The sequence below is a fragment of the Ovis aries genome, chromosome 3 (genome assembly GCF_016772045.2).
Source record: "Ovis aries strain OAR_USU_Benz2616 breed Rambouillet chromosome 3, ARS-UI_Ramb_v3.0, whole genome shotgun sequence".
NCBI classification, from domain to species: domain Eukaryota; kingdom Metazoa; phylum Chordata; class Mammalia; order Artiodactyla; family Bovidae; genus Ovis; species Ovis aries.
In genome coordinates this window covers 135,288,733-135,314,744 of record NC_056056.1, presented here as the reverse complement: position 1 = coordinate 135,314,744, position 26,012 = coordinate 135,288,733, and the positions used below count along the sequence as shown (strand labels likewise).

The 26,012-nt window shown below is 39.9% G+C and overlaps 2 protein-coding genes across 9 annotated transcripts in view; both read right to left on the bottom strand.

The window, feature by feature from the left end:
- Positions 1–6,902: 6,902 nt before the first annotated feature.
- Positions 6,903–26,012, bottom strand: part of SLC11A2 (solute carrier family 11 member 2) — a 153,163-nt gene continuing 134,053 nt past the window's right edge. The window contains exons 18-19 of one of the 4 annotated variants that reach the window (XR_009599900.1): positions 7,216–8,043; positions 6,903–6,942 (exon numbers count right to left, since the gene is read on the bottom strand). The gene's annotated coding sequence lies outside the window, so the exon portion shown is untranslated. Of the gene's footprint in view, positions 8,044–10,067; positions 12,844–26,012 lie in introns of those variants that run through there. The other 3 variants (XR_009599897.1, XR_009599898.1, XR_009599899.1) reach the window with 3 other exon arrangements.
- LOC101116975 (natural resistance-associated macrophage protein 2-like) overlaps positions 6,903–26,012 on the bottom strand; it is a 56,438-nt gene continuing 37,328 nt past the window's right edge. Inside the window, exons 18-19 of one of the 5 annotated variants that reach the window (XR_009599901.1) lie at positions 7,216–8,026; positions 6,903–6,942 (exon numbers count right to left, since the gene is read on the bottom strand). The gene's annotated coding sequence lies outside the window, so the exon portion shown is untranslated. Of the gene's footprint in view, positions 8,027–10,067; positions 24,860–26,012 lie in introns of those variants that run through there. The other 4 variants (XR_009599902.1, XR_009599903.1, XR_006059307.2 and 1 more) reach the window with 4 other exon arrangements.

Sequence of the window (26,012 nt, the reverse complement as noted above, 5' to 3'; positions counted from 1 at the left end):
TACTATTCTGTCAGAGACTTTTAAGTTCAATATAGTGTTGGAGTAGGTTCGGAGGACTGGATACCCCAGTTGTAAGAAATGTCCTCTTTGGAGGGCAATTTAATAATATTAAATTTTCAAGTACACTTACTCCTTCATCCAATAGGAATTTATCCTGTAACTATACTGTATAAATGTGCAAAAACTCATTTATATGTGGAAATATTCATTATAGTATTTTCAATGCCACAAATTGAAAATAACTTAAATACCCATCAGTCAGAGGCTGTTAAGTAAATTTTCACATAGTATAAAGAATTTCTGTGCATCTGTTAAAAAGAACAAGAGTTACCTATGTTGATATGAAAAAAATCCTCGACTTAGTGTTAATTTAAAAGGCAATGAAAACAGAATATCATGTAGAGTACATGTCCATTTGTGTGTGTTGGGGGAAGAATATATCTATATAAGTATTTATGTTAATGAGAATGATACACAAGAAACTATTAACAGTTACCTCTTGGGAAGGGAATTAGATGAGGGGAAAGAATTACTTTTCATTTTATACCTCTCTGTATAGTTTGAAATCTTTATTCCTAAATGTAATTTTCACATATTACCTTTATTGTTTATTTAAAAATTAGTTTTACAGTATCTTCTAAATATAGGTGAACATACATTAAGTATGAACATCTTAACATTTGAATTTACTATTCTAGGGGAAAAGGATGTTCTGTAATCCCCAGTTTTATTTTCTAACAGAGGAAGTTCCTCAGGAAGAAAAAGACTTGAAGAAAGTGTTTTGAGACAATAATATACAGTCGAATCTAGTATCCCTTGGGTCCCTCTCTGCCCCCACACAGAAAACAAAATCTACACAAGTTCAAGTCACTTATATAAAATGGTGTACAATCTGCATATGTTATGCACATCCTCCCACATACTTTAAATCATCTCTAGATTACTTAGCATACCTAACATAATGTAAATGCTATGTAAATAGTTGCCAGTATGTGGCAAATTCAAGTTTGGCTTTTTTGTAACTTTCTGGATTTTTTCCAGTATTTTCAATCTGTGGCTGCTTACATCTGAGGACACGGAACCTATAGATACCGAGCGCTTTGCTGTGCTTAGTCGTTCAGTCGTGTCCGATTCTTTGCGACCCTATGAACTGTAGACCACCAGTCTCCTCTGTCCATAGGGATTCTCCAGGCAAGAATACTGGAGTGGGTTGCCATGACCTCCTCCAACCGATCTTCCCAACCCAGGTCTCCCACATTGTAGGCAGATTCTTTACCGTTTGAGCCACCAGGGAAGCCCAAGAACACTGGAGTGGGAAGCCTATCCCTTTTCCGGGGGATCTTCCCAACCCAGGAATCAAACCAGGGTCTCCTGAATTGCAGGTGAATTCTCTACCAGCTGAGCTCCCAGGGAAGCCTTTGGACACCAAGGGCTGAGGGCCAACTGTAATTCTGTCTTTGGGTCAAAGATAGGCCAACATCAAAATAGTATCTGAAAAACGTCTGATTCTGATACTCACATCCTGGATCCTTATGTCCTAAGGTTGGGCATTAACTGGCACAGTTAGGAGGCATTTTGCTTATAGTGTTACTAATCTCACGCCTCTGCAAAGGAAATAATGATCATCTCAGGTTTAAGCACTGAGAATGCTCTTAGGGGATCATATTCTTCCTTTAACTCCTACAAAGCACCCTCTCACTGCTGAACAGAACCAGGGGCTTTCCTACATTCTCATTCACCCCATCACGCATTCCTTAACACAGGGACTGTCTTCATGTTGGGTTGGGGAAACAGACCTAGAGAAGTTAAGAAACTTGCCCCATATTACACGGCCAGCTGATCCGACTTTAATGCACATATTCTTATCACTGCACCACAGTGCTTATCACTGGGGCTTTGTATTGCTCCAACTTCAACATTTATACCATTTTTGCTGGCTATTCTTCCTCTGCCCTTCCCCTAAACACTGGAATTTCTATTTTGGTTCTAATTTTGCTTATTTACACTCCCTGTGCAATCTCATGCCCCCCAAAGGTTTCAATTATCTTGTACATAGATGGTTTCCAAATCTAAGTATCAAGCTCATATCTCTCTTCTAACTCTAAATGTTCAAGTCCAGCTGTCTACACAGCAGTCACCTGAATGGGTAACAGGCATCTCTAGCCTAACCTGTATAACCCAGAGCGCATCAGCAACCTCTCAGGCACAGGTCTCCTCTCTCTTCTGGCCTCTTCTATGGAGAAATTTTTTTTCCACCAGGAAATTTCAAGTTTTCCATTCCTAAACACAGGTCTCATACCTGCCCACAGAATTAGGGGGAACTCCCTCTCTAAACTCTGCCTTGGACAATCAAGACTAGGGAAGCTAGAAGAGGCTAAGGAGAACGGGACACTCACCATGGGTTTTAGAGGTACTCATTGGTCCCTTTCCTCCTTCTCCCCCCAAGATGTAGATAAGTAGAGAACTTCTGAAGACTCCTTAATAATGTGTAGCTACTACTGTGTCCAGACTTGACCTGGACTGTCCCAGATGAAAGCAGCAATTGCTGTTATATGATAGTTATTTACACACAACATCCACAGATTGAATAAAATACCTAATGACAAAATATTATCATGAGTGGCTTGTAAACAGCCAGTGGGAATTTGCTGTATGATGCAGGGAGCTCAACCTGGTGCTTTGTGACAACCTAGAGGGGTGGGATGAGGTAGGAGATGGGAGGGAAGTTTCAGAGGGAGGTGACATGTGTATACCTATGGCTGGTTCATGTTGATGTATGGCAGAAACCAACACAATATTGTAAAGCAGTTATTCTCCAATTAAATAAATCAAAAGAAGAAAAATGTTATCATGAATTTAGTAAGACTTTTAGATGGCTCCATATTTTTTAAAAAATTTCAACAAACCAAAAATTTATGCTTTGATTTTTCAATTTTGTCCCTATTTTTAAAATTAATTTGTACTGAAGTATAGTTGCTTTCCAATGTTGCATTAGTTTCTACTGTACAGCAAACTGTATGTCTTTTGGATTTCAGTCCCATTCAGATCACCACAGTACACTAAATAGTGCTGTATGATACGTTTTCATTTGTTAGGTGATTCAGTTTTTTTAATTACTCCTATCATTTACATTCTGTGACAATGGTACAAAATATATAACATGGTTATTTAGCACCAGGCAGTGCTTGGTATGGATTCAGATTCCCACAGGTTTGCAAAGCAGAGCCTAAGAACAATTTTCAGATAAAATTAAAATTTTTTTAAAAATGTAATTAAAAGGCAAACAACAAACGGGGGGAAAACATTTGTAGTGTACATAGTCTAACTAAAAGCGCTTACAAATCAGTAAGAAAAAAGCCAACAGCTTATTAGAAAACTGATAATGGACATCAAGAGACAAATCAAAGAAGAAGAAATCTAAACAACCAATAACATTTAGTAAAAGATGTTAAGATTATTAAAGATATGCATGTTATCAAAAATACTGCATTACATATCAAGTTGATCAAAAAATGTATCAATGAGCATTTATTGGAAATGGGCACTCATATCTATTGCTGGTGTGAATGCAAATTGCTGCAACTTTTCCAAAGGGCAGTTTGAAAACAGTTTTCTCAGATGGCTCTTTGGCAAAGAATCTGCCTGCCAATGCAGGATTCAATCCCCAGATTGGGAAGATCCCTTGGAAAGGAAATGGCAACCCACTCCAGTATGCTAGCCTGTAAAAGTGGGCTACAGTCCATGGGGTCGCAGTGAGTTGGAGGTGACTGAGGAACTGAGCACAGACGCAATTTGACAACCTGTACCAACAGTTGGACTTCTCTGGTGGCTCAGACGGTAAAGCGTCTGTCTACAATGCGGGAGACCCAGGTTTGATCCCTGGGTCGGGAAGATCCCCTGGAGAAGGAAATGGAAATCCACTCCAGTACTATTACCTGGAAAATCCCATGGACAGAGGAGCCTGGTAAGCTACAGTCCATGGCGTCGCAAAGAGTCGGACACGACTGAGCGACTTCACTTTCACTTTCACCAACAGTTTTAAAAAGGCACAGACTTTTGATTCAGCAGCTCCACTTTTTAGCAAGTTATTTATTTGGAAATAATTTTAGATGATCACAAACACTTATGGGTAAGGATGTTCAATGTAACAATATTTAGAGTAGTGAAAAACTGGAAATAGTCTAAATGAGAATGGTTAAATAGGAGATGGTAACTTTAGTGATGTGAAATACTGTGTAGAGATTTTGTATTGTTTCTTTTTTTTTTGTAAAGATTTTTTAAGCCATGTTTTAGAATAATACTCAAATACATAGATAAAATAAAAGATTATAAAATAGAATCCTAGTATTAAGGGGAAGATACCTATTCATATGAAAGTACATACAAAATCTTAACAGTAGTTAGTTATCGCGAGGTAATGAAAGGTGGCTGGCTGTTTTTCTTTGTAAACTTTTCTCTATTTTCTAAATTTTCTAAAATAAACATATTGGTGGGACAGTATTATAAGCCTCTGGAGTCAGGCAACTCAAGTTAAAAACCTGGTTCTGACATTTATAAGTTGTATGGTGTTGAGCAAGTTGTTTCTTTTCTATGTGACTGTTTCCTTACGTGTGAAAAATAGGAATGATAATAATATTTACCAAATAAGTGCATTGTGGCGATTAAGTGAATTAACATGTGACAGAAAGGCATTAAGGATAGGCTCTTGACTACTTTAAATTGCTTTAAATTTTAGCTATTATTATGTATTCCTCTATGAACAGACAGTATAGACTGGCAGCTCTGTAGACAGTCTGACAGAGATGATACTATTAACCACAATGGTATCGTAGTAAGTTTGGATTTCTCCATGTCTTCTCATGAAGCTGGCCTCTGGGGCCACTGAAATCTGACATTTAGTCATCTTATAAATATATATAATCTGACATATAATAAATATAATACATAATCTGACAGTTAGTCGTCTTGTTTTCCCCACACTAAAATCCTTGGTGTATTTTGTTTTGGTTTTTTTCCCTTTTCTTTCTCAGAGAGGAGATTTTTATTTCATGGAGCACATATTAGGTTGGAGCAAAAGTAATTATGGTTTTACATTTTTGAAATTTGCTGTTTGATATTCGAATATGTTCTTAAATATGGTTATGTTATACATCATTTTAATGCGCATTTCTCACTTCATTATTTTGCTAATGACTTTTTGTGTTTTTTTTGTCCCCAAACTTTAAACTTTTTATTTTGTATTGGGGTATAGCCAACAGTAATGTGGTAGTTTCAGGTGAACAATGAAGGGACTCAGCCATACATACACATGTTATCTGTTCTCCTCTAAACCCCCCTCCCATCCAGACTGGTACACAACTGTTGAGTAGAGTTCCATGTGCTATACAATAGGTCCTAGTTGGTTATCCATTTGAACATAGCAGTGTGTATTTGACCTTCCCAAACTCCCTAACTATCCCTTCCCCCTGACAACCATAAGTTTGTTTTCCAAGTCTGTGAATCTCTTTCTCTCTTGTAAGGAAGTTCGTTTGTTTCATTTCTTTCTAGATTCCACATATAAAGGTTGTCATACAATATTTCTCCTTCTCTGTCTGACTTACTTCATTCAGTATGATACTCTCTAGATTCATCCATGTTGCTATAAATGGCATTATTTCATTCTTTTTAATAGCCGAGTAGGATTCCATTCTGTATATGTACCATACCTTCTTTTTCCAGTCCTCTCTCAATGGACATGGAGGTTGCCTCGATGTCTTGACTATTGTAAACAGTGCTGCAGTGAACACTGGGATGCATGTGACCTTTTGGGTCATGTTTTCCTCTGGATGAATGTCCAGGAGTAGGATCGCAGTGTCATAAGGTAGCTTAATGCAGGAGATACGGGTTTGATCCCTGGATCAGGAAGATCCGCCAGAGGAGGGCATGGCATCCCACGCCAGTATTCTTACCTGGAGAATCACATAGATAGAGGAGCCTGGTGGGCTTCTGTCCATAGGTCTCAAACAGTCTGACACAACCAAAGTGACAGTCACACATAGTGTAAGAGGGTTCCTTTCCCCCACACCCTCTCCAGCATTTGTTGTGAATTTTTTGATGACAGCCATTCTGATCGGTGTGAGGTGATATCTCATTGTAGTTTTGATTTGCATTTCTCTAATAACTAGCAATGTTGAAAATCTTTTCATGTGCCTGTTGGCCATCTGTATGTCTTCTTTGAAGAAATGTCTATTCAGGCCTTCTGCCCATTTTTTCAGTGGGTTGTTTGTTTTGAAGCTGTTAAGCATCATAAGCTGTTTGAAAAGTTTGGAGACTAATCCCTAAGGGGTCACATCATTTGCAAATATTTTCTCCCAGCATGTAGGTTGTCTTTTCATTTTATTTTTTCCTTTGCTGTGCAAAAGCTTTTGAGTTTAAGTAGGTCCCAGTTGTTTATTTTTTGTTTTGTGTCCATTATTCTGTGAGATGGATTTAAAAAGATATTGCTGTGATTTATGTCAGAGAGTGTTCTGTCTATGTTTTCCTCTAGGAGTTTCATAGTGTCCAGTCTCACAGTAGGTCTTTAATTCATTTTGAGCTTATTTTTATGTATGAAGTTAAAGAATACCATGATCAAATGAGATTCATCTCAGGGATGCAAGGAATTTTCAATATCTGCAAATCAGTGTAATAGACCACGTAAACAAACTGAAGAATAAAAACCATACAATCATCTCAGTAAATGCAGAAAAAGCTTTTGACAAAGTTCAGCACCCATTTATGATAAAAACTCTCCAGAAAGTGGGCACAGAGGGTACATACCTCAACATTACAAAGGCCATATATGACAAAACTACAGCTAGCATCATACTCAATGATGAAAAGCTGAAAGCATTCCCTTTAAGATCAGGAATAAGACAAGGATATCCACTTTCATCACTTTTATTCAACATAGTCTTGGAAGTCCTAGGTACAAGAATCAGAGAAGAAAAGAAAAAGAAGTTAAAGGAAATCTATATTGGAAAAAAAGAAGCTAAACTATCACTATTTGCAGATGATATGATACTATACATACATACTAGATCCTAAAGATGGTACCAGAAAACTACTAGAACTCATCGATGAATTTGGTAAATTCGAAGTTGTAGGTTAAAAAATTAATACACAGAAATCTGTTGCATTTATATACACTAACAATGAAAGATCAGAAAAAGAAATTCAAGAAGCAATTCCATTTACCATCACATCAGAAAGAACAAAAATCCTAGGAATAAACTTAGTTCAGTTCAGTTCAGTCATGTCCAACTCTTTGCAACCCCATGAACTGCAGCATACCAGGCCTCCCTGTCCATCACCAACTCCCAGAGTTCACTCAAACTCATGTCCATTGAGTCAGTGATGCCATCCAGCCATCTCATCCTCTGTCGTCCCCTTCTCCTCCTGCCCTCAATCCCTCCCAGCATCAGGGTCTTTTCCAATGAGTCAGCTCTTCGCATGAGGTGGCCAAAGTACTGGAGTTTCAGCTTCAGCATCATTTCTTCCAAAGAAATCCCAGGGCTGATCTCCTTTAGGATGGACTGGTTGGATCTCCTTGCAGTCCAAGGGACTCTCAAGAGTCTTCTCCAACACCACAGTTCAAAAGCATCGATTCTTCGGTGCTCAGCCTTCTTCACAGTCCAACTCTCACATCCGTACATGACTACAGGAAAAACCATAGCCTTGACTAGACAGACCTTTGTTGGCAAAGTAGTGTCTCTGCTTTTGAATATTCTATCTAGGTTGGTCAAAGTTTTCCTTCCAAGGAATAAATGTCTTTTAATTTCATGGCTGGAATCACCATCTACAGTGATTTTGGAGCCCCCAAAAATAAAGTCTGACACTGTTTCCGCAACTATTTCCCATGAAGTGATGGGACCAGATGCCATGATCTTAGTTTTCTGAATGTTGAGCTTTAAGCCAGCTTTTTCACTCTCCTCTTCACTTTCTGCCATAAGGGTGGTATCATCTGCATATCTGAGGTTATTGATATTTCTCCTGGCAATAAACTTACCTAAGGACAAAAAAGACCTATACTTTGAAAATGATAAGATGCTGATGAAAGAAATCAAAGACATAAACAAATGGAAAGATATACCATGTTTGTGGATTTGAAGAATCAATATTGTCAAAATGACTATACTGCCTATGGTGGCAATCTACAGATTCAGTGCAATTCCTATCAAATTACCAATGGCATTTTTCATAGAACCAGAACAAAAAGTAACAAAGTTTGCATAGAGACAGAAAAGACCCTGAATGGCCACAGCAATCTTGAAAAAGAAAAATGGAGCTGGAGGAATCAGGCTCCCTGACTTTAGACTATACTACAAAACTATAGTCATCAAAACAGTATGGTTCTGGCACAAAATTAGAAATAGAGATTAAAGGAACAAGATAGAAAACTCAGAAATAAACCCATGCACCTGTGGTCAATTAATCTATGACAAAGGAGGCAAGACTACACAATGCTGGAAAGACAGTCCCTTCAACAAATGGTGCTAGGAAATCTGGACACCCACATGTTAAAAAAAAAAAAAAAAGTAGAAATCATCCTTTGAATGTTGATCTTTTCCTGGGCTAGCAATATGTGGTATGTGATGATGGACAGCAGCAGCTCCCAGTCAGCCTCACCATCATGAAGGTAAACAACCAAAACACTTACAACCACTCTGTGTACCCAGCCATTCTGTTTTTCACTTTCAGTACAATATTCAATAAATTGCATGAGATATTCAACACTTTATTATAAAATAGACTTTGTGTTTGATGATTGTGCCTATCCACAAGCTATTGTAAGGATGCCACGCATGTTTAAAGTGGTGAGGCTAAGCTGTGATGTTCAATAGGTGCATGGGTGCATACTCAGGCATTTCATTTCTGTCCAACTCTTTGCCACCCTAGGGACTGTAGCCCAACAGGCTCCTCTGTCCATGGGATTCTCCAGGCAAGAATACTGCAGTGGGCTGCCATGCCCCCCTCCAGGGACGTTTCTGACCCTGGGATGGATCCCGCATCTCCTGCATTTCCTGCATTGCAGGTGGGTTCTTTACCGCTGAGTCACTGGAGTTACCTGTTCAGTAAGTGAGGTAGTATTGAATGAATTTTTGACTTAATGTATTTTCAACTTATGATGGGCTTATCAAGATGTAACCCGATCATGAGTTAAGGCAGATATACATGTCTCTGTGTCATCTAATCAACTCCAACCTTTAAGTTCCTGTGTCTGAGGTTTATAGATTTTTCTGTTTCTTCCATCACTGGGTATCCTCAGAAACTTCTGCTTCTAATATTCTGTGCTGACAGAAGCTAGATACCCAAGCTAAAAGAACTGTGAGTCAATCCAGAGGTAAAAAGCTCTGAATGAAAGCCTGGGCCTACCTATATGAGAGCGTGAACTTTGTGGTGTTCATGCTCTGTGGCTTGTTGCTGGCTTTCTGATGTGCTCCAGATGCTAACATTGATGGTTAAGTAAACTCTAGGTTCAAGAAGTATCAATATTATTATAATTGTATCTGGAGTCTTGGCTTCTATATCCTTTCCCAACATATATTTAATACATTCACACTTTTAACAAATACTATATGTATGTGGGCTTAAACACACACACACACACATACACACACACACACAATCTAAGCACCAGTAATTTGTTTTAAAAGCTAAGCTTTCTCTTCCTTCTCTTTTGGATACTTTAGCTGCCCTAAGCATTATGATTGTATACTTCAGCCATGCCTCTTTCCTTGTGTGTATTTTGTCTGGGAACTATTAAAATAACTTATTTACCCCTGGGAGGCCAATTCTTTTCCTGCCAGAGAGGAAGAGGGGCACAGCCGGGATTGGGGAGGACCTGACCCTACTTTCCTGACCCTGGATAATTTGTTATTATTATTTGGGGGTCTCTTTTATAAATTAAATATAAAACAACTGCTAAAAAATAAAATAAAAAATAAAATAAAAAATAAAATAATTAATTCAGATATATATATACAGGGAACTTTACTCAATATCATGTGATAAACCATAATGGAAAAGAATATGAAAAAGAAAATATATATGTATAACAGAATCACTTTACTGTACAGGAGGAATTAACACAACATTGTAATTCAACTATAATTATGACACAACTATAATTCAACAAATTTTAAATACATATATATATAAATCAGACATATGTAAGTTTGTGAGTAATTCCACAAAAACTTCTAAATAGGTATAAGTTGTATGTTTCCATTAAATGTCACTACAAATCTAGCAACTTTATAGGTCTTATTATTCACATACCAAAAAAAATCAAAATTTAATTTTATGGTAATATTCTCTGTTTAAATGTTCCACTTAATTTGATTAAGTCTTGTAAAAGCAAGAAATGGAGGCAAATAATTTTACAGTGATTTCTTCATCTTCTTTAGCATATTTAACTAGAAAAACAATTCAAGAGATCAGTATCACTTAAGCATATCACTATAATGAACAGAGATTAATCACTGTGTCTGTTGTAAATTAAATGTTTTTCCAGAGACATTTAGAGTGATTAAAGTCAAAAGATAAAAATGTTTCCAACTAGACTCAATTATATACAAACTATAGACACTGTATGGAAAGCAGTAAAGGTTCTGACTTTAATCTCCAAAAGAAACAAAACAAATTTCAGTAAGAGCAGACTCTTGATTTGATAAGGGAAGAGAGCCAAGTTTTTGCTAGATCAATAAATGATAAAGTTTGTATATATATTATTGAATACTTTCACTTGTTTTACTAAGAATATTCACTAAGTATTTTCTGCCACAGGATGGAGTTTCCTGTGCAGATAATTTACAGAATATTTCAATTTCTTATATTAACTTGTCATTATAATTGATTTATATTGTTTAAAATCTCATGATCACTGCTAAGGTCTATGTGTACATTACATGTATTTAAACTCTGTGTCGATAGATTATTTGTTTTTGCTTCTTTCACTTAGCATTTCATAGTAGTATATTAGCTCTTCCTAAGCTTACAGTATTTATATGGCTATGGCAGTTTTTCTTCTGTTTGGGCCGTTTGGGTTGTTTTGTTTTCCCTCGTATCTTATTGTTGTTCAGTCTCTCAGTCATGTTCGACTCTTTGAGACCCCGTGGATTGCAGCATGCCAGGCTTCCCTGTCCTTCACAATCTCCTGGGGTTTGTTCAAACTTATGTCCATTGAGTCAGTGATGGCATCTAACCCTGTCATTCTTTGTTGCCTGCTTCTCTTCATACAGAGTGTAGCCATAAACATCTTTGTATCAACTTCTTGACTTTTCCTTTACTTATTTCCTTGGAGTATGCTCCCCAAAGTAGAATTTCCAAGGCAGGAAGTATATTCAGTTTAATATCACTTATTATACCTTTCCAGAGTTCTTTCCAGAAAGATTTGGCTGAACTTACAGAGCTTTCAGCATTGTACCTATTTATCAATGTACCTGCCATCACTGTTTTACTGTTATTTGTTTTTGGCTGTTTTTGTTTGTCATTTTAACTTCAATTTCACTTATTGCTAATCAGCCTTCAAAATATACATATAAGTGTGATTATTTATTCTGATTCTAATTTCCACTTATTAAACGGACTCTGAGAGAATAAATATATCCTCACCAACCAGAGACAAACATGTGCCAACACAGTTAGTCAAAACTTGCTATCCTTCATGAACATCAGTTAGATTTCTGTATACTAACAACAAACATATGGAGACTGAATTTAAAGACAGGAGACCATCCACAATCACTCTAAAGAAAATGAAATGATTGGGTATAAGCTTTACAAAACGTGTAAAGAATCTGAATGCTGAAAAACATAAAATGCTAATGAAAGAAATCAAAGAAGACTTAAATAGAGACTATTGTGTTCACGGATTATAGTCTTTTTCACTTCACTAGATTTATTTCTTATTTAACATAACTAACAAGTAGAGAGGAATAAAGTCAAAACATCCAAAATCTATGAATGCTGAGATTTTGGTTGGTTGACTCACTGGTTAAGTGACTTATCCCAGATAAAAGTCTTGCAGCTTATAAATTTGAAACCATCTATCAGGAAAATTACTATACAAGTTACTACACTATACAATTCAGGTTTTTCTGGGAAGAGTCAAAACTGCAGATACTGAATCCATGAATGAATTATTCTTTGGTATCCTGCCTGTTTATTTTCCAGGTAATGATCCCTTGGAGAGCCCCTTCTCAATTCTCTAAGTTCTTGGGAATTTTAGCCTGCTACTTAGTTCAGTTCAGTTCAGTCGCTCAGTCGTGTCCAACTCTTTGCTATCCCATGGACTGCAGCACGCCAGGCCTCCTTGTCCATCACCAACTCCCAGAGTTTACTCAGACTCATGTCCATTGAGTTGGTGATGCCATCCAACCAACTATTCCTCCATCATCCCCTTATATAATCTCTACTTTTGCTGCAGTTCATGGGGTTGCAAAGAGTTGGACACGACTGAGCGACTGAACTGAACTGAACTTTTTTAATTTACAGGGATAGCAGGCCTTATGATTATGGTGTCCTATGGTCAAGTTAAAATACAGAAGATATCAGAAAGTGTCCATTCATCTTTTTCACATGAGAGTTGCTGCCCAAGGATTTGTTGTAGGAGCTATGACTCTAGGTAACCTGCTTAATTGGTATCTTTTTATTATTCATTCATTCAAATTAGAGACTATTTGTATTCATTCATTCATTCATATTCATTCATGATTATTGGATCAAGATGATTAATGAAGAGGAGTGGTAAGAAAGACAGTGATCTTTACTTAGTTGAGGTTGCTGCCCAGTTATAGGCTTAATGTCTTGGTATTTTAAGCACTGAAAAACAAAACAAAAGAAACACTCAATAAACAAAAGGTACAAAATTCCAGTTATAAAATAAATAAGTGAGATAAGTGATAGGGGTGTAATGTACATCATGGTGACTATAGTTAATAATGCTGTATTGCATATTTGAAAGGTACTAACACAGTAGATCTTAAAAGTTCTCATCAAAAGAAAAATTTGTAACTATAGCTGGTGATAGATGTTAACTAGGTTTATTGTGGTGATCATTTCTCAATACATACAAACACAGAATCATTATGTTGTACACTATAATGTTGTATGTGAAATATACTTCAATTTTAAAAAGGAAAAACCCAGTAGAGAACTAGATTATAGTTTGTATTATCCTCTATAATAAAAGGGGCAGTGAATAGTTTGTACCCTATATAACTCACCTATCCAGCTTGAGCAACAGGCAATTTTTTATTAGTCTATAAATTAAGTGATATTTACACAGTCAAACCCAAAGAATGAGCATAAAATTATCTGGTTAATTCAGGTTATATCAACAGCTAAATCAGATAGTTCAGGTAGACAAGGAGTCTACTTTGGGACCTAAATTACTTAAGGATTTTTGGTCTACATTAATGAGAACAAGTCATAATGTTCTCAGCTCCCCTTCACGATGTGCAAAGTAGAATCAGCCTGAGTAGGTCTAGGATTATGGGATGATGGGTGTTGGGCTTGCATATAGGGAGTTATGTGGTAATTATCTTCTTACTATGAGCTGTGATATGTGAAAGAAGTGAAAGTGTTAGTCGCTCAGCTGTGTCCGACTCTTTACGACCCCATGGACCATATAGCCTACCAGGATCCTTTATCCATGGAATTCTCCAAGCAAGAATACTGGAGTGGGTTACCATTGCCTCCTCCAGGGGAGCTTCCCAACCCAGGGACTGAACCCACCCCTCCTGCACTGCAGGCAGATTCTTTACTGTCTGAGCCACCAGGTCTTGAACAAAATACACCAAGAAACTTTAGTACAAAGTAATGTGTTCTTCTTGTCATTCAGCAAACACTTATTGAGCATGTGCTATGTGCAAGGCACTGTACTGGTCTGGAGATAGAAGTAACTCCCTACCCTCAAATAGTTTAGTCTCCTTTGGGAGACAGACCAAGAGCAGAAGACAATATAAAGCCAAAGGTACTACAAGATAACACAGGTTGCTATGGAGGCACAAGCACAAAGCAGGGGCATTTAACTAGGGCTGAGAATCCAGGGGAGGCTTCTCTAAGGGTGTGAACCATGTGATATGCCAAGAATATAGAGGAATTAACTAAGCAGAGAAGGAAGTCAGGACTCTGAGTAGAAAACAAAGGACATAGAGGCATGGCATGTTAGTGGAATGCTACATAGCTTGGTATGGTAGGTGAATCAATCACTGTTTGATGAGACTATAGAATTATTAGTAGTAACATACAGTAAATAGAGTTATTGTACATATTTAGATTTATGTAATTGTGAGGATCTTGCTTATTATGTATTAGGAGCTGGGACCTAAAGTGGTCAGAACAAGCAGTTAGAAAGAAATACTAGATGAAAAGTGAGAGAAGCAAGAAAAATCTGGACCCTACAAGGAAGACCTAGAACAGATTGGAATCATTGTGGATTTCTCACCATCTGTAAGCATCCAAATTAGATGCTGGGAGTGACACAGAAAAAGCTAATGCCCCTTAATCCTGGCGCTAACCATGGGCCTGAACAAGGAGTCAGAGAACATGAAAGAGGAAATTCAGCAGAAGCCATAGTGGCCGCAGCCCTGATTGCTGCCCCATTCCAACAAGGTGGGCCAGCACATAAGCAAAAATAGGCTGCAAGAGTGCCTTCCCAGGTTCAAAGAACTTGGCTGCTGCTTTACATCTGCCTTCTGGTCTCATGCAGAATGTCACCTGTGCAGATTTTCAGGGAATGAAACTGTCGAACTTAAAAAAGTGCACAACGTGAGAGTTGAGAATTGAGGTTTATTTGGGGGCAAAATGAGGACTGCAGACTGGGAGAAAGCACATCAGATAGCTTTGAGAAACTGCTCCAGAGAGGTTGCAGGTGAGGTGGAGGAAGTGAAGTGAAGTGAAGTGAAAGTCACTCAATCATGTCCAACTCTTTGGGACCCCATGGAGTGTATAGTCCTTGGAATTCTCCAGGCCAGAATCCTGGAGTGGGTAGCCTTTCCCTTCTCCAGGGGATCTTCCCAACCCAGGGATCAAACCCAGGTCTCTCGCATTGCAGGAGGAGTCTTTACCAGCTGAGCCACAGGGAAGCCCGTGGTGGGGGAAGGGTAGTATATATTTGATTTTGGTGAAGGGGGAATACATGCAGTCAACACATATTTTTCCAGAAGGTTTCTGCTAGTCTCATGAGCTTTCTGCTAGTTACAAGGAACAGTCATCACCATAAAGAATTTTAGTACTTTTCTAGATGAGGAGATGTAAGAATTGGACTCATAAAATCTGCTTCTGAAAAATCTGAAGACCTGTCTTGCCAGTATTTCCCCACGCACAGAGTGCCTCATTTCTGCTCTGCACCCTAAACTCCTTTCAGGGGTGTTGAAAACTGGCAGCACATGATTTAATCCCTATAGAGTTAGATGGCAAGTGCCAATCTGTAGCTGACAAAAGGAGGAATTCTGGAAAACCTAGTTACAGTTTAGCTAAGTTGATGCAGTACAAATCTATCACTGTCTACCCCTTGTGCACCTGGCATCCATATATACCTCTCTTAATACATTTACCTTTAAACAAAGACAATGGCAAAATCACCCATGCCTTGTATAACCAAAAACATGCTCTCTCTCTCCCAAAAGGGGATACAAGTCCTTCCGTCCATCTTTGGGTGATGTTGATTTATCATTGAGCTGAGTCGTGTTCCTCTTTGACATCCTATGACTTAAATCCTGAGATATGAGGTTAACTACTATTAACACTTTTTATATTAGATGGTAGATAAATGGAAGTGGCAAACAGAAAAAAATTGGTAGATGTATACACAAGTGTATTTATATCAAAAAAAGGAAGAAATAATATAACTATCACAGTCTTTGTTTCTGAAGCTGGTCAGATGATCATGACTTGTATTATAACTATGTTTTTCCACTAGCCATTTTATCTATGTTTGCCTTCAGAAAGCATCTTGGCTATTCATGGTTATTTAACTGTGGTGTTAACCCAAACATTCATTCATTTTTTTTTTCAGTGTTACAGCTCTATTTTATTTAGAAGATAGCAGGAAAATCCACCTTTGAGGTGTGAGGGCACTTCGATCTTTGTCTCTTCTATTTATACGTTTATCTCTCCCTGGGCCTGTCCTATGTCAACTGGGCCAGCCAGGAGTGTTGTTTGTTTTACCTGAGGTCCTCAGACCTTCTTTTGTTTCATTTTTGACGGCTTTTCCCTTCCTTGTCTTGTAGCCACTGCCATTTTGGACTCCTTTTCCCTGTTCTACATACCTAACATTCCCCCCTCAAGAGATAGGAGGCCCAATTCTTTGGAGATAGGAGGCCCAATTCTTTGGGAATAGGAGCATCAAGGTCTTTCTGGCTACTTCCTGGTGAACTGGGGCGGCGAGGGGTATTGTGCCTCCCCCTCTTGCTAGTCTCAAGCCTCAGAGTCCTTATAGCGGTGTCCATCTAAGGGTGTGTGATATTTTCTGTGGTCGGCTGTAGTTTTACATCTTTGTTGAACTGGCACTGTATGTTGTAGCTTGTTGACCTGGTGGCAGAGGCTTAGCCTCTATGGTCTCAAAATTGGAGACTACTGCATACCCGGCTCTTCTTTTTCCATCCAAGACAAAGCTGCTTCCATCAGTGTACCAGACTTCCTCAGCATTTGTCAGAGGATCTTCTGACAATCCTTCTTGGGGTTTTGTCCAGTGGTCCAAGGTTTCTTAACTGGAGGTCTTCTGGGATCTGAGACTGGGCCGCGTGGGCTTTCTGCTGTCCCGGTTTCCAGCACGATGGGCCTTCCCCTGCGGTGGATTTTCTTCGCGTTCCGCCTCTACCGTGGGAGCTTCGCTAAGTTGGGCTCCGGCTGTGCTTGGCCTCTTCCACGCGGAGGTTGTTTCAGCCAGGTTATATCCAAGTCACGGCACCATAGATGGCACACAAGTGTGATTCTTTGTCTCGTCACAACAAAGATTTGGAGTGACGGACATTAAAGCCCCCTCAGCGTGTCGCAGCTCTCAGGTCTTGGATAGACCGTGTTATAGCTCTCAGGTCTCAAATGGGCAATGTTATAGCTCTTAGACAAATCAGTGTTACAGCTCAGCGTTACAGCTCTATTTTATTTAGAAGATAGCAGGAAAATCCATCTTTGAGGCGTGAGGGCAAATCGATCCAAAGACACGAGAAGAGCGCCCCAGGGTGCGGGAGCCAAACATTCATTCTTAAATGATCCAGGTCATTAATCATCTTTCCTGAATTGGATATAATTTTTTACCTTCTTTAATCACAGGACATGGGAGTACTAGGAAATACCCCAGAAAATATACATTCCAGACATACTTCTCCTTACCCTAAGTATATAGCAGCAATTTCCTCTTAACAGATAAGATCAGTGTAATGGACTGATGGCTATGGTTTTTCCAGTGGTCATGTATGGATGTGAGAGTTGGACTGTGAAGAAAGCTGATCGCCAAAGAATTGATGCTTTTGAACTGTGGTGTTGGAGAAGACTCTTGAGAGTCCCTTGGACTGCAAGGAGATCCAACCAGTTCATTCTAAAGGAGATCAGCCCTGGGTGTTCTTTGGAAGGAATGATGCTAAAGCTGAGACTCCAGTACTTTGGCCACTTCATGTGAAGAGTTGACTCATTGGAAAAGACTCCGATGCTGGGAGGGATTGGGAATAGGAGGAAAAGAGAACAACAGAGGATGAGACGGCTGGATGGCATCACTGACTCGATGGACATGAGTTTGAGTGAACTCCGGGAGTTGGTGATGGACAGGGAGGCCTGGTGTGCTGCGATTCATGGGGTCGCAAAGAGTCGGACACGACTGAGCGACTGAACTGAACCAAACTGAACTGAACTGATGTGATATCCTGTGCGATAGAGAGATGATCAAGGTCCTATAGACTAGATTCTGGCATAAGGCTAGAGAGTCCACACAGCCCCAAGTGAACACTGAAAGTGTACTGCTGGCCCTGCCAGATGAAACAAAACTGCTTCTGATAGTCTTTACTAAGGTGTACAGAAAGCAACCCATCAGATGAACAGCTGCAAACCAAATAGTAAAAATTGTGTTCATTTGCCATAGCAATGAAACCACACCTCTACAGTAGCTGCAGTTAGATTGATCGCCTGATTAAGTTTATAGAAATCCATTATCACAGTGTCCAACAAATGTGATTATTTCCCCCTTCCTCTTGAACAAGCACCCTGCTGAATAGTCACAGCTTCCTTGAGGAAGACTAGAAAGAGAATTTATATAGTATTTGTATTTTTGGCTGTGGATTAAGGTCTTTCCTTAAGGACATCTGTCCTCTCCTTTACTGCAGGGACTTTGGGTCTATGAATTGACTCAAATTTGGGAACTGGTTGAGAGGCCATGGCTTTCTACTGTGATGATTCAAGTCAAACTTTTGTTCACCAAACCTAGAGCTTTTCTGCTTACATGCTGCTCAACACTTTCAACTCTAGGTACATGATAATGAATTAGCCAATGTCAAAGATCTTTTTGGCTTAGACTATTCTGATTACTGCTTAAGATTTGCTGCCCATAACAATAATCATACTTTCCTTGTTTTTGCCAAATAAATGCTGCTGCTTGACCCCTGCCAACCTACAATCTCATCATTCTCACTGAATTCAGGAAGCCCAGAAACTGCCACTGTCATTTCTGGCTTACAGAAAATCACTACCATATACCTCTTCAAGGAGGCCAGGGCTCCCTTCACAAATGTATTTCTCACAGCTTTCAGAAGGAAGAAGATATACTGAGGGGGTGAATGAGTAGGCTAAAGCTTCCCTTGTGTCTCAGTGGTAAAGAATCCATCTGCCAATGCAGGAGACACAAGAGATATGTGTTTGATCCCTGGGTTGGGAAGATCCCCTGGAGGAGGAAATGGAATCCATTGCAATATTCTTGCCTGGAAAATCTCATAGACAGAGGAGGGTCACAAACATTCGGACGCAAGTGAGCACACCTGCACACAAGAGCAGGATAAATCCAGTCTAACATTCCAATCTCCCTAAGCCCTTGAATACGTTCCTTTGAGGCAATGTTTCTCATACTCAACGCCATTGACATTTTGGACTGGGTTACTCCCTCTTGTGGAGGATTGTCCTGTGCGTTTCAGAAAGTTCAGCACTATTCCTGACCTCTACCCAACTAGATGCCAACAGTACCCATTCCACTGTGACAATCAAAATGTCTCCAGATATTGACAGATTTCCCTGGGGAATACAACCACCCCAGTAAAGAAGAATCACTGCCTACCATGGAAGTCTCCTAACAAAGTTCTGGTATTTCAGCTTCATTAATGGAGACTACTTGTTGGTCCAAGTTTCAGTCATTCTTAAGACTGAGATAGAAGGACTGTTTCTCCTGGCAAAGGAGTATGTCTGTAAGCTATTGGCATTCGAGGATCTATTTTCACTGAAATCTGCCTGTATATCCCCATCTCAATTTTCAGAGTCCTACTCCTTCCAAAGCAATGCCCTAAACTTTAACACAAGAGGTGTTGTGCGGTAGGATGTTTAATCTGTGTTGTGAGTAACCACAAGATTAGCCTTTCTGTATATTTTTCAGAAATATCAATCTCATGGCTACAGGAATTAAGAGTTTCTTTTTGGCAAGTCATAAAACTTTGAGGTCCCTCACACAAACTTGAGCTGGGAATTAAAAGCCATGAGCCTATGGACTTCTCTGGTGGTCCAGCGGCTAAGAATCCAAGCTCCCAATGCAGGGGGCCTAGGTTTGATCCCTGGTCAAGGAACTAGATCCCACATGCTGAAAAAGACCTGGTACAGCTAAATAAAGACATAATATTGCTTCTCAAAAAAACCAACAACCTTTGAGCCCATCATATAGTTTTCCCAAGTTCTCCAGCACACTTAGAAGTAATCAACTGTATTATACTCCTTGTTTCCACGAAATGTTCTATGGCAGTAAATACTTGCTCATCCAAAGCCGTGCTTACTATAGGCACCTGATTAAGGGTATCTGCAAAGCGATGAATTTTTTTAATGTTTTGCTAACACAAGCCATGAACTGCCAGCATACTCTTTGCCACTGGAGCAGGGAAAAAAGACCATTGATACCTTTAAAGCATCAGAGAACAAATTCCAAATAGCCCAGAAGGAATTCTCAGGGTTATGCATCTCTGGAAGCTTCTAATGCCAAATTCTGTATCAGTCTGTTTGTTAGGGAAAGCACACTGACTCTAACCACCCACCCTGGCCAGGCACCATAGTAACCATTTGCATGAGTTATTTTACAACAGGAGGGCCTAGTAAGGAATGCAGCACTAATAAGCCACCACCAACCTGAAGAGTTCCGGAAAGGTCAAAAGGGGATACCATGTGTCTGACCACCTCCCAAAATCCTTCTTGCTGGTATCCATCTTGGCTGAGCAATGCATGCACCACCAGGAAGGACTCTGAGTCAGAATGATTGGCCAAAGACAATGTGGAAACTAATCCCATTGCCATAAAACCCAAGACTGGGAGCCACAAGGCAGAGCAGTTCTCCTGGGTTCCTTTACCCTACTGCTCTCCACCCAGGCGCCCTTTTCAGTAAAATCTCTTGCTCTGTCAGCCTGTGTGTCCTCTCAGACAACTCATTTGAGTGTTAGACAAGAGCTCACTTCTGGGCTGTGGAAGGGGTCCCCATTCCTGCAACAAATGGTGGCTCTGGTAGGGACTTTTCTTTGCTGCAATTGACATCCTGACCACTTGAGGTACTCAGGGACCAGTTCGCCTGCCAATGGACCAGACTCAGCGGCCGCAACCAGGATGCTTTTGTCCCTGGTCTCTTCCTGAAGCAGACAACTCGCCAGGGTGCCCTGACCATGTAAGGAACGAGAGACTTTATTGACCTCTCTTTCCTTCCCTCCCTCTTTCCTCTCCTTAACCCTTCCTATCCTACACTTTTCTTCTAGTCCCCTGGTCCTGATGCAAGAATCTGGTCAAAGGGCCTCAGCCAAACTGAGGATCAAAGGCTGATCACCTCCACTTGGCAGAGAACTCAAATTCTGGCTCTGTTCTGGTCTGGTTTCTGGCTGGAATTCTGGTTTTGTTCTGGTCTGGCCTGGACTGGTTTCTGGTAGGGCCGAGTTCCAGTCCTCCCTTCTCTGGAGGCCCAGCATAAGGTCCTGTAACACCTGGGTTCTGCAGGTGGCAGGAGACGTCTGTAAGGCCACCCCTTTTGACCCCCCCTCTCAGGCCTCTCTCCGCCTCTTCTTTCAACCTGGCTTCCTTTCCTCCCTTTGAAATCTTTGAAGACCTAAGCCATTTTCATTTACTCTGTTAGTACCTGGATCTGAAGTTCTGCATATCCGTAGGAGGTTTTCTGAGTATTTCAGGGAATGAATGTGTGACTAGGACTGACAGGCCTGCGTGTTTTACACTTTGTGTTCTGTGTTATGATTTGCAATGGCCATTTTGCTTTGTGTGAACACCATTTTGTTAGACCTGCTGCCATTCTGTTTAGACCTCAGAGAAAGTTGATTTAGGTAAAAGTCCTTAAACACTGGTTCCAAAATTTTTGCATATACAGTTAGTAAAAAGCAAACTTGATCAAATGGTTTTCTTAGAATTCTGACCCTGAGATCAGAAAATCAAGTAGAACTTGATTCTCTCTCCCTATGCCTTGAGACCAGGGTTCTCAGGAACACTTATCTAGACCACCTCTAACTCCTGAGACTGAGGGGGAAATGGGAAGAAGCTTTTAAATTTTTTATTTATTCCAACTGTTATTTATAAATTAGTGAATTTTATATTCTAATGTCTGATTCATGACTAAGTTTAGAAAATGAAGCTAGATCTTGTGTTGTGTCTGTCTGAATATGTGTATGTCTTGGCATGACGTTCTTAGCCCTGAAAGGTTTTAAGAGTTCGTCTCAGATTGTATAAAAGTTTCAGCAAAGCAAAAAAGTCTATGAACAATTATGGTTTTATAAATCATCAGGCCAAGCTTATTGAGACCAGACCTATTTCATAAACAAACTGGCCTTAATTTCGTTATGTTTGGTAATGAGGGTGGTTTTAGGGAGAAAAAGATGTTTCAGTGAATATTAAATCCCAGTTTGTTAATGGAGGTCTGTGTCTAAGACTCATTTCCTGGATAGTTCTTTGCTGTTGTGTGATATTAATATAAAATTTTTTTTTTTTTTAGTTTTTTATTTTTTAAATTTTAAAATCTTTAATTCTTACATGCATTCCCAAACATGAACATGAACCCCCCTCCCACCTCCCTCCCCATAACATCTTTCTGGGTCATCCCCATGCACCAGCCCCAAGCATGCTGCATCCTGCGTCAGACATAGACTGGCGATTCAATTCACATGATAGTATAAAATTGAATGTTTAAAGAACACCCTAAGTTTGTTCCTGAAACTTATCTCAGTAATCTTTAGACAAAGATCAAATGCCTCACAACCTGCAACCAGGACTGGAAAAAGACAAGTTAAGAGACTGTCTCCAACCTGGATGGAAGGACCTTTTTATTAGGTACTCTTAACTAGCTCATGCGCAGTGAAATTGAAGGGACATTGACTCTTTTCCCACTTTCAAAGGCTCCTACACTGGACTGGTCTATAGGGAGAACAGCTGACCTGAACTCACCTCAAAATGACACTCAAACAGAGGCAACTGCACCACACTAGGACGAGAACGCATCAGAGATAGACAGCTTGCCCAGGATCCTCAGTGTGACTCGTATGATCATTTATGACGTTTTCTTGACTTCTTAGACCTTTACGTATGAATCAAATGTTTTTCTATCATAGGCATGATCCTATGCTAGTTTTAGAAATCAATCCAATTGCTGGGTTTGTGGCCAATTACCAGCATTTGAGGAGAAGGCAATGTCACCCCACTTCAGTACTCTTGCCTGGAAAATCCCATGGACGGAGGAGCCTGGTAGGCTACAGTCCATGGGGTCGCTAAGAGTCAGACACGACCGAATGACTTCACTTTCACTTCACCAGCATTTAGTTCTGGGTTACTTTGGTGAATTTCTCTTCTCCAAGGCTCTAATTGGTTGGTCCTGAGGAAATTTACTTTAAAAGAAAAATCCTAGTCATGTTCAGGTCACTATTGATAATGCTAGATGGGATCCCCTCACCTGTCAATTAATAATGCCTGCTCTAACCCTGGCCATAAATTTGAGTTTTCTTCTATTATTCAATCTCAATCAGAGCAACAAGCAAAGTTTCAGCCAAGAAATAAAATCTCTCACAATAATGGGATGCATTTATGTAGATAACACTGGGCTATGATAACTTAAGTTTAAAGTCTTCTCTATGCTGGTAACAAATCATACTAAGGATAATCAATCTAATAACACTAGGAAACTGAGCTGTGTGCCTTATGGACAATGTCAATATATAATTTCCCTGGAATAACAGACCAAGTCAGATAACCTGCAATATTACTGGGCTGCATCTAATGGAAGTTCTTGGCTTAATTCTTAATTATGACTTTACTAATACTGCTACTATGTTATTTGCATTTTGCCTATTTTACAAAATTGCTGTTTCTTACCTTACCAAATGTGTGGCTGAGCCTCTAATAAAATAAAATATAGTTCCATATGAGATCAATGATTATAACAGTGTAACTCTAGATATGGGAAGAAGCAACCAAAGGAGATGTTTTCCTGGACCAAGAGGTTAGTAAGATAGGTGGTCTAGAGAATTTTGGATGCGGTTCTATGGCCTAGTCCAGTAACAGCACATTGAGAGGCCTATCAGAAAGATCTCTGACAGACCTGAGAGTAAGCATTCTAATTACCGTGGGACGAAATGGTCATGAAATGCCTCCTCCCTCAAATCACGGTCAAGTTTATGGCCATGAAGGGGCCCTCCAACTGGAAACTGCCACTTGCCATTTACCTCTACAAAAGCTAAATCATGGCCCCTGCAGCTGCTGTCCTTCACCATGCCTGCAAGGAGCTCAGGGTACACATCAGGGAGGAGGCACTCTGCTCTGGGAAACGCTGGCAGAACAGGCCTTCAGGTAGTTAGATATTTTCTAACTAGTCTTCCTCTGACACTGTTTCCCCATCTATTTGCCATGAAGTGATGGGACCAGATGCCATGATCTTCGTTTTCTGAATGTTGAGCTTTAAGCCAACTTTTTCACTCTCTTCTTTCACTTTCATCAAGAGGCTTTTAGTTCCTCTTCACTTTCTGCCATAAGGGTGGTGTCATCTGCATATCTGAGGTTATTGATATTTCTCCTGGCAATCTTGATTCCAGCTTGTGCTTCTTCCAGCCCAGCGTTTCTCATGATGTACTCTGCATATAAGTTAAATAAGCAGGGTGACAATATATAGCCTTGATGTACTCCTTTTCCAATTTGGAACCAGTCTGTTGTTCCATGTCCAGTTCTAACTTTTGCTTCTGACCTGCATATAGGTTTCTCAAGAGGCAAGTTAGGTGGTCTGGTATTCCCATCTCTTTCAGAAGACTCTTGAGAGTCGCTTGGACTGCAAGGAGATCCAACCAGTCCATCCTAAAGGAGATTAGTCCTGGGTGTTCATTGGAAGGACTGATGCTAAAGCTGAAACTCCAATACTTTGGCCACCTCACTGGAAAAGACTCTGATGCTGGGAGGGATTGAGGGCAGGAGGAGAAAGGGACGACGAAGGATGAGATGGCTGGATGGCATCACCGACTCCATGGATGTGAGTTTGAGTGAACTCCGGGAGTTGGTGATGGACAGGGATGCCTGGCGTGCTGCGATTCATGGGGTCGCAAAGAGTCGGACTCGACTGAGTGACTGAACTGAACTGAACTGAACTTCTTCTAAAGAAGACTTTACAAGTCCCAATTCTTGCATCTTCTCATACCTAAAGAAACACTGACATCATTAATGGTGATATCTGCTCTGGCTATTAAGGAGACTATTACAATTAAAAGTCAAAATAGAGTCGCTATGGATCAAACATTCAAGGAAATGACTAGGTGACACTATGGGTATAATTGCAGACTAGCCCTTGTATTGATAAGAACTTGAGTTTTCTGAATTGTGTCAGACTTCAGTTCAGTTCAGTTCACTCAGTCGTGTCTGACTCTTTGCGACCCCATGAATCGCAGCACGCCAGGCCTCCCTGTCCATCATCACCTCCCAGAGTTCACTCAGACTCACATCCATCGAGTCTGTGATGCCATCCAGCCATCTCATCCTCTGTCGTTCCCTTCTCCTCCTGCCCTCAATCCCTCCCAGCATCAGTCTTTTCCAATGAGTCAACGCTTCGCATGAGGTGGCCAAAGTACTGGAGTTTCAGCTTTGGCATCATTCCTTCCAAAGAAATCCCAGGGCTAATCTCCTTCAGAATGGACTGGTTGGATCTCCTTACAGTCCAAGGGACTTAGATGCCACCAGATATTCTCAAAACAGTGTCTACAAGCAGCTAGTAACTTCAACCTTACTTTTAATAAAACAAATAACTGACTACAGGCTACAAGTGTCCCCAAAGTGCCGGGTCCAGACTGGGTTTCATGCTTATTGTTCTAAAAAAATGAGATTTATTTTGCCTATTTTAAAATTCCTTATCATGAACTCCTTACGCAAAATTCAGATTTAAATTGAAGAAAGTAGGGAAAACCACTAGGCCATTAAGGTATGACCTAAATCAAATCCTTTACAATTATACAATGGAAGTGATAAATAGATTCAAGGGATTAGATCTGATAGAGTGCTTGAAGAACTATAAATGGAGGTTCATAACATTGTATAGGAGGCAATGTTCAAAACCATCCCCAAGAAAAAGAAATGCAAAAAAGGCAAAATGGCTGTCTGAGGAGGCCTACTAACCCCTGTTATCACCATACTGATACTGTTCATGATTGCTCTGTGTATTGTCAATTGTTTAACCCATTTTGTCTCTGCACAGGTCAACAAGCTACAAAATGCAATGCTAGTTCAACAAGGATATATAAATATCCAACTGCAGAAAATATCTCACTCACCCTTAGATGGACACCACTATGTGGACTCTG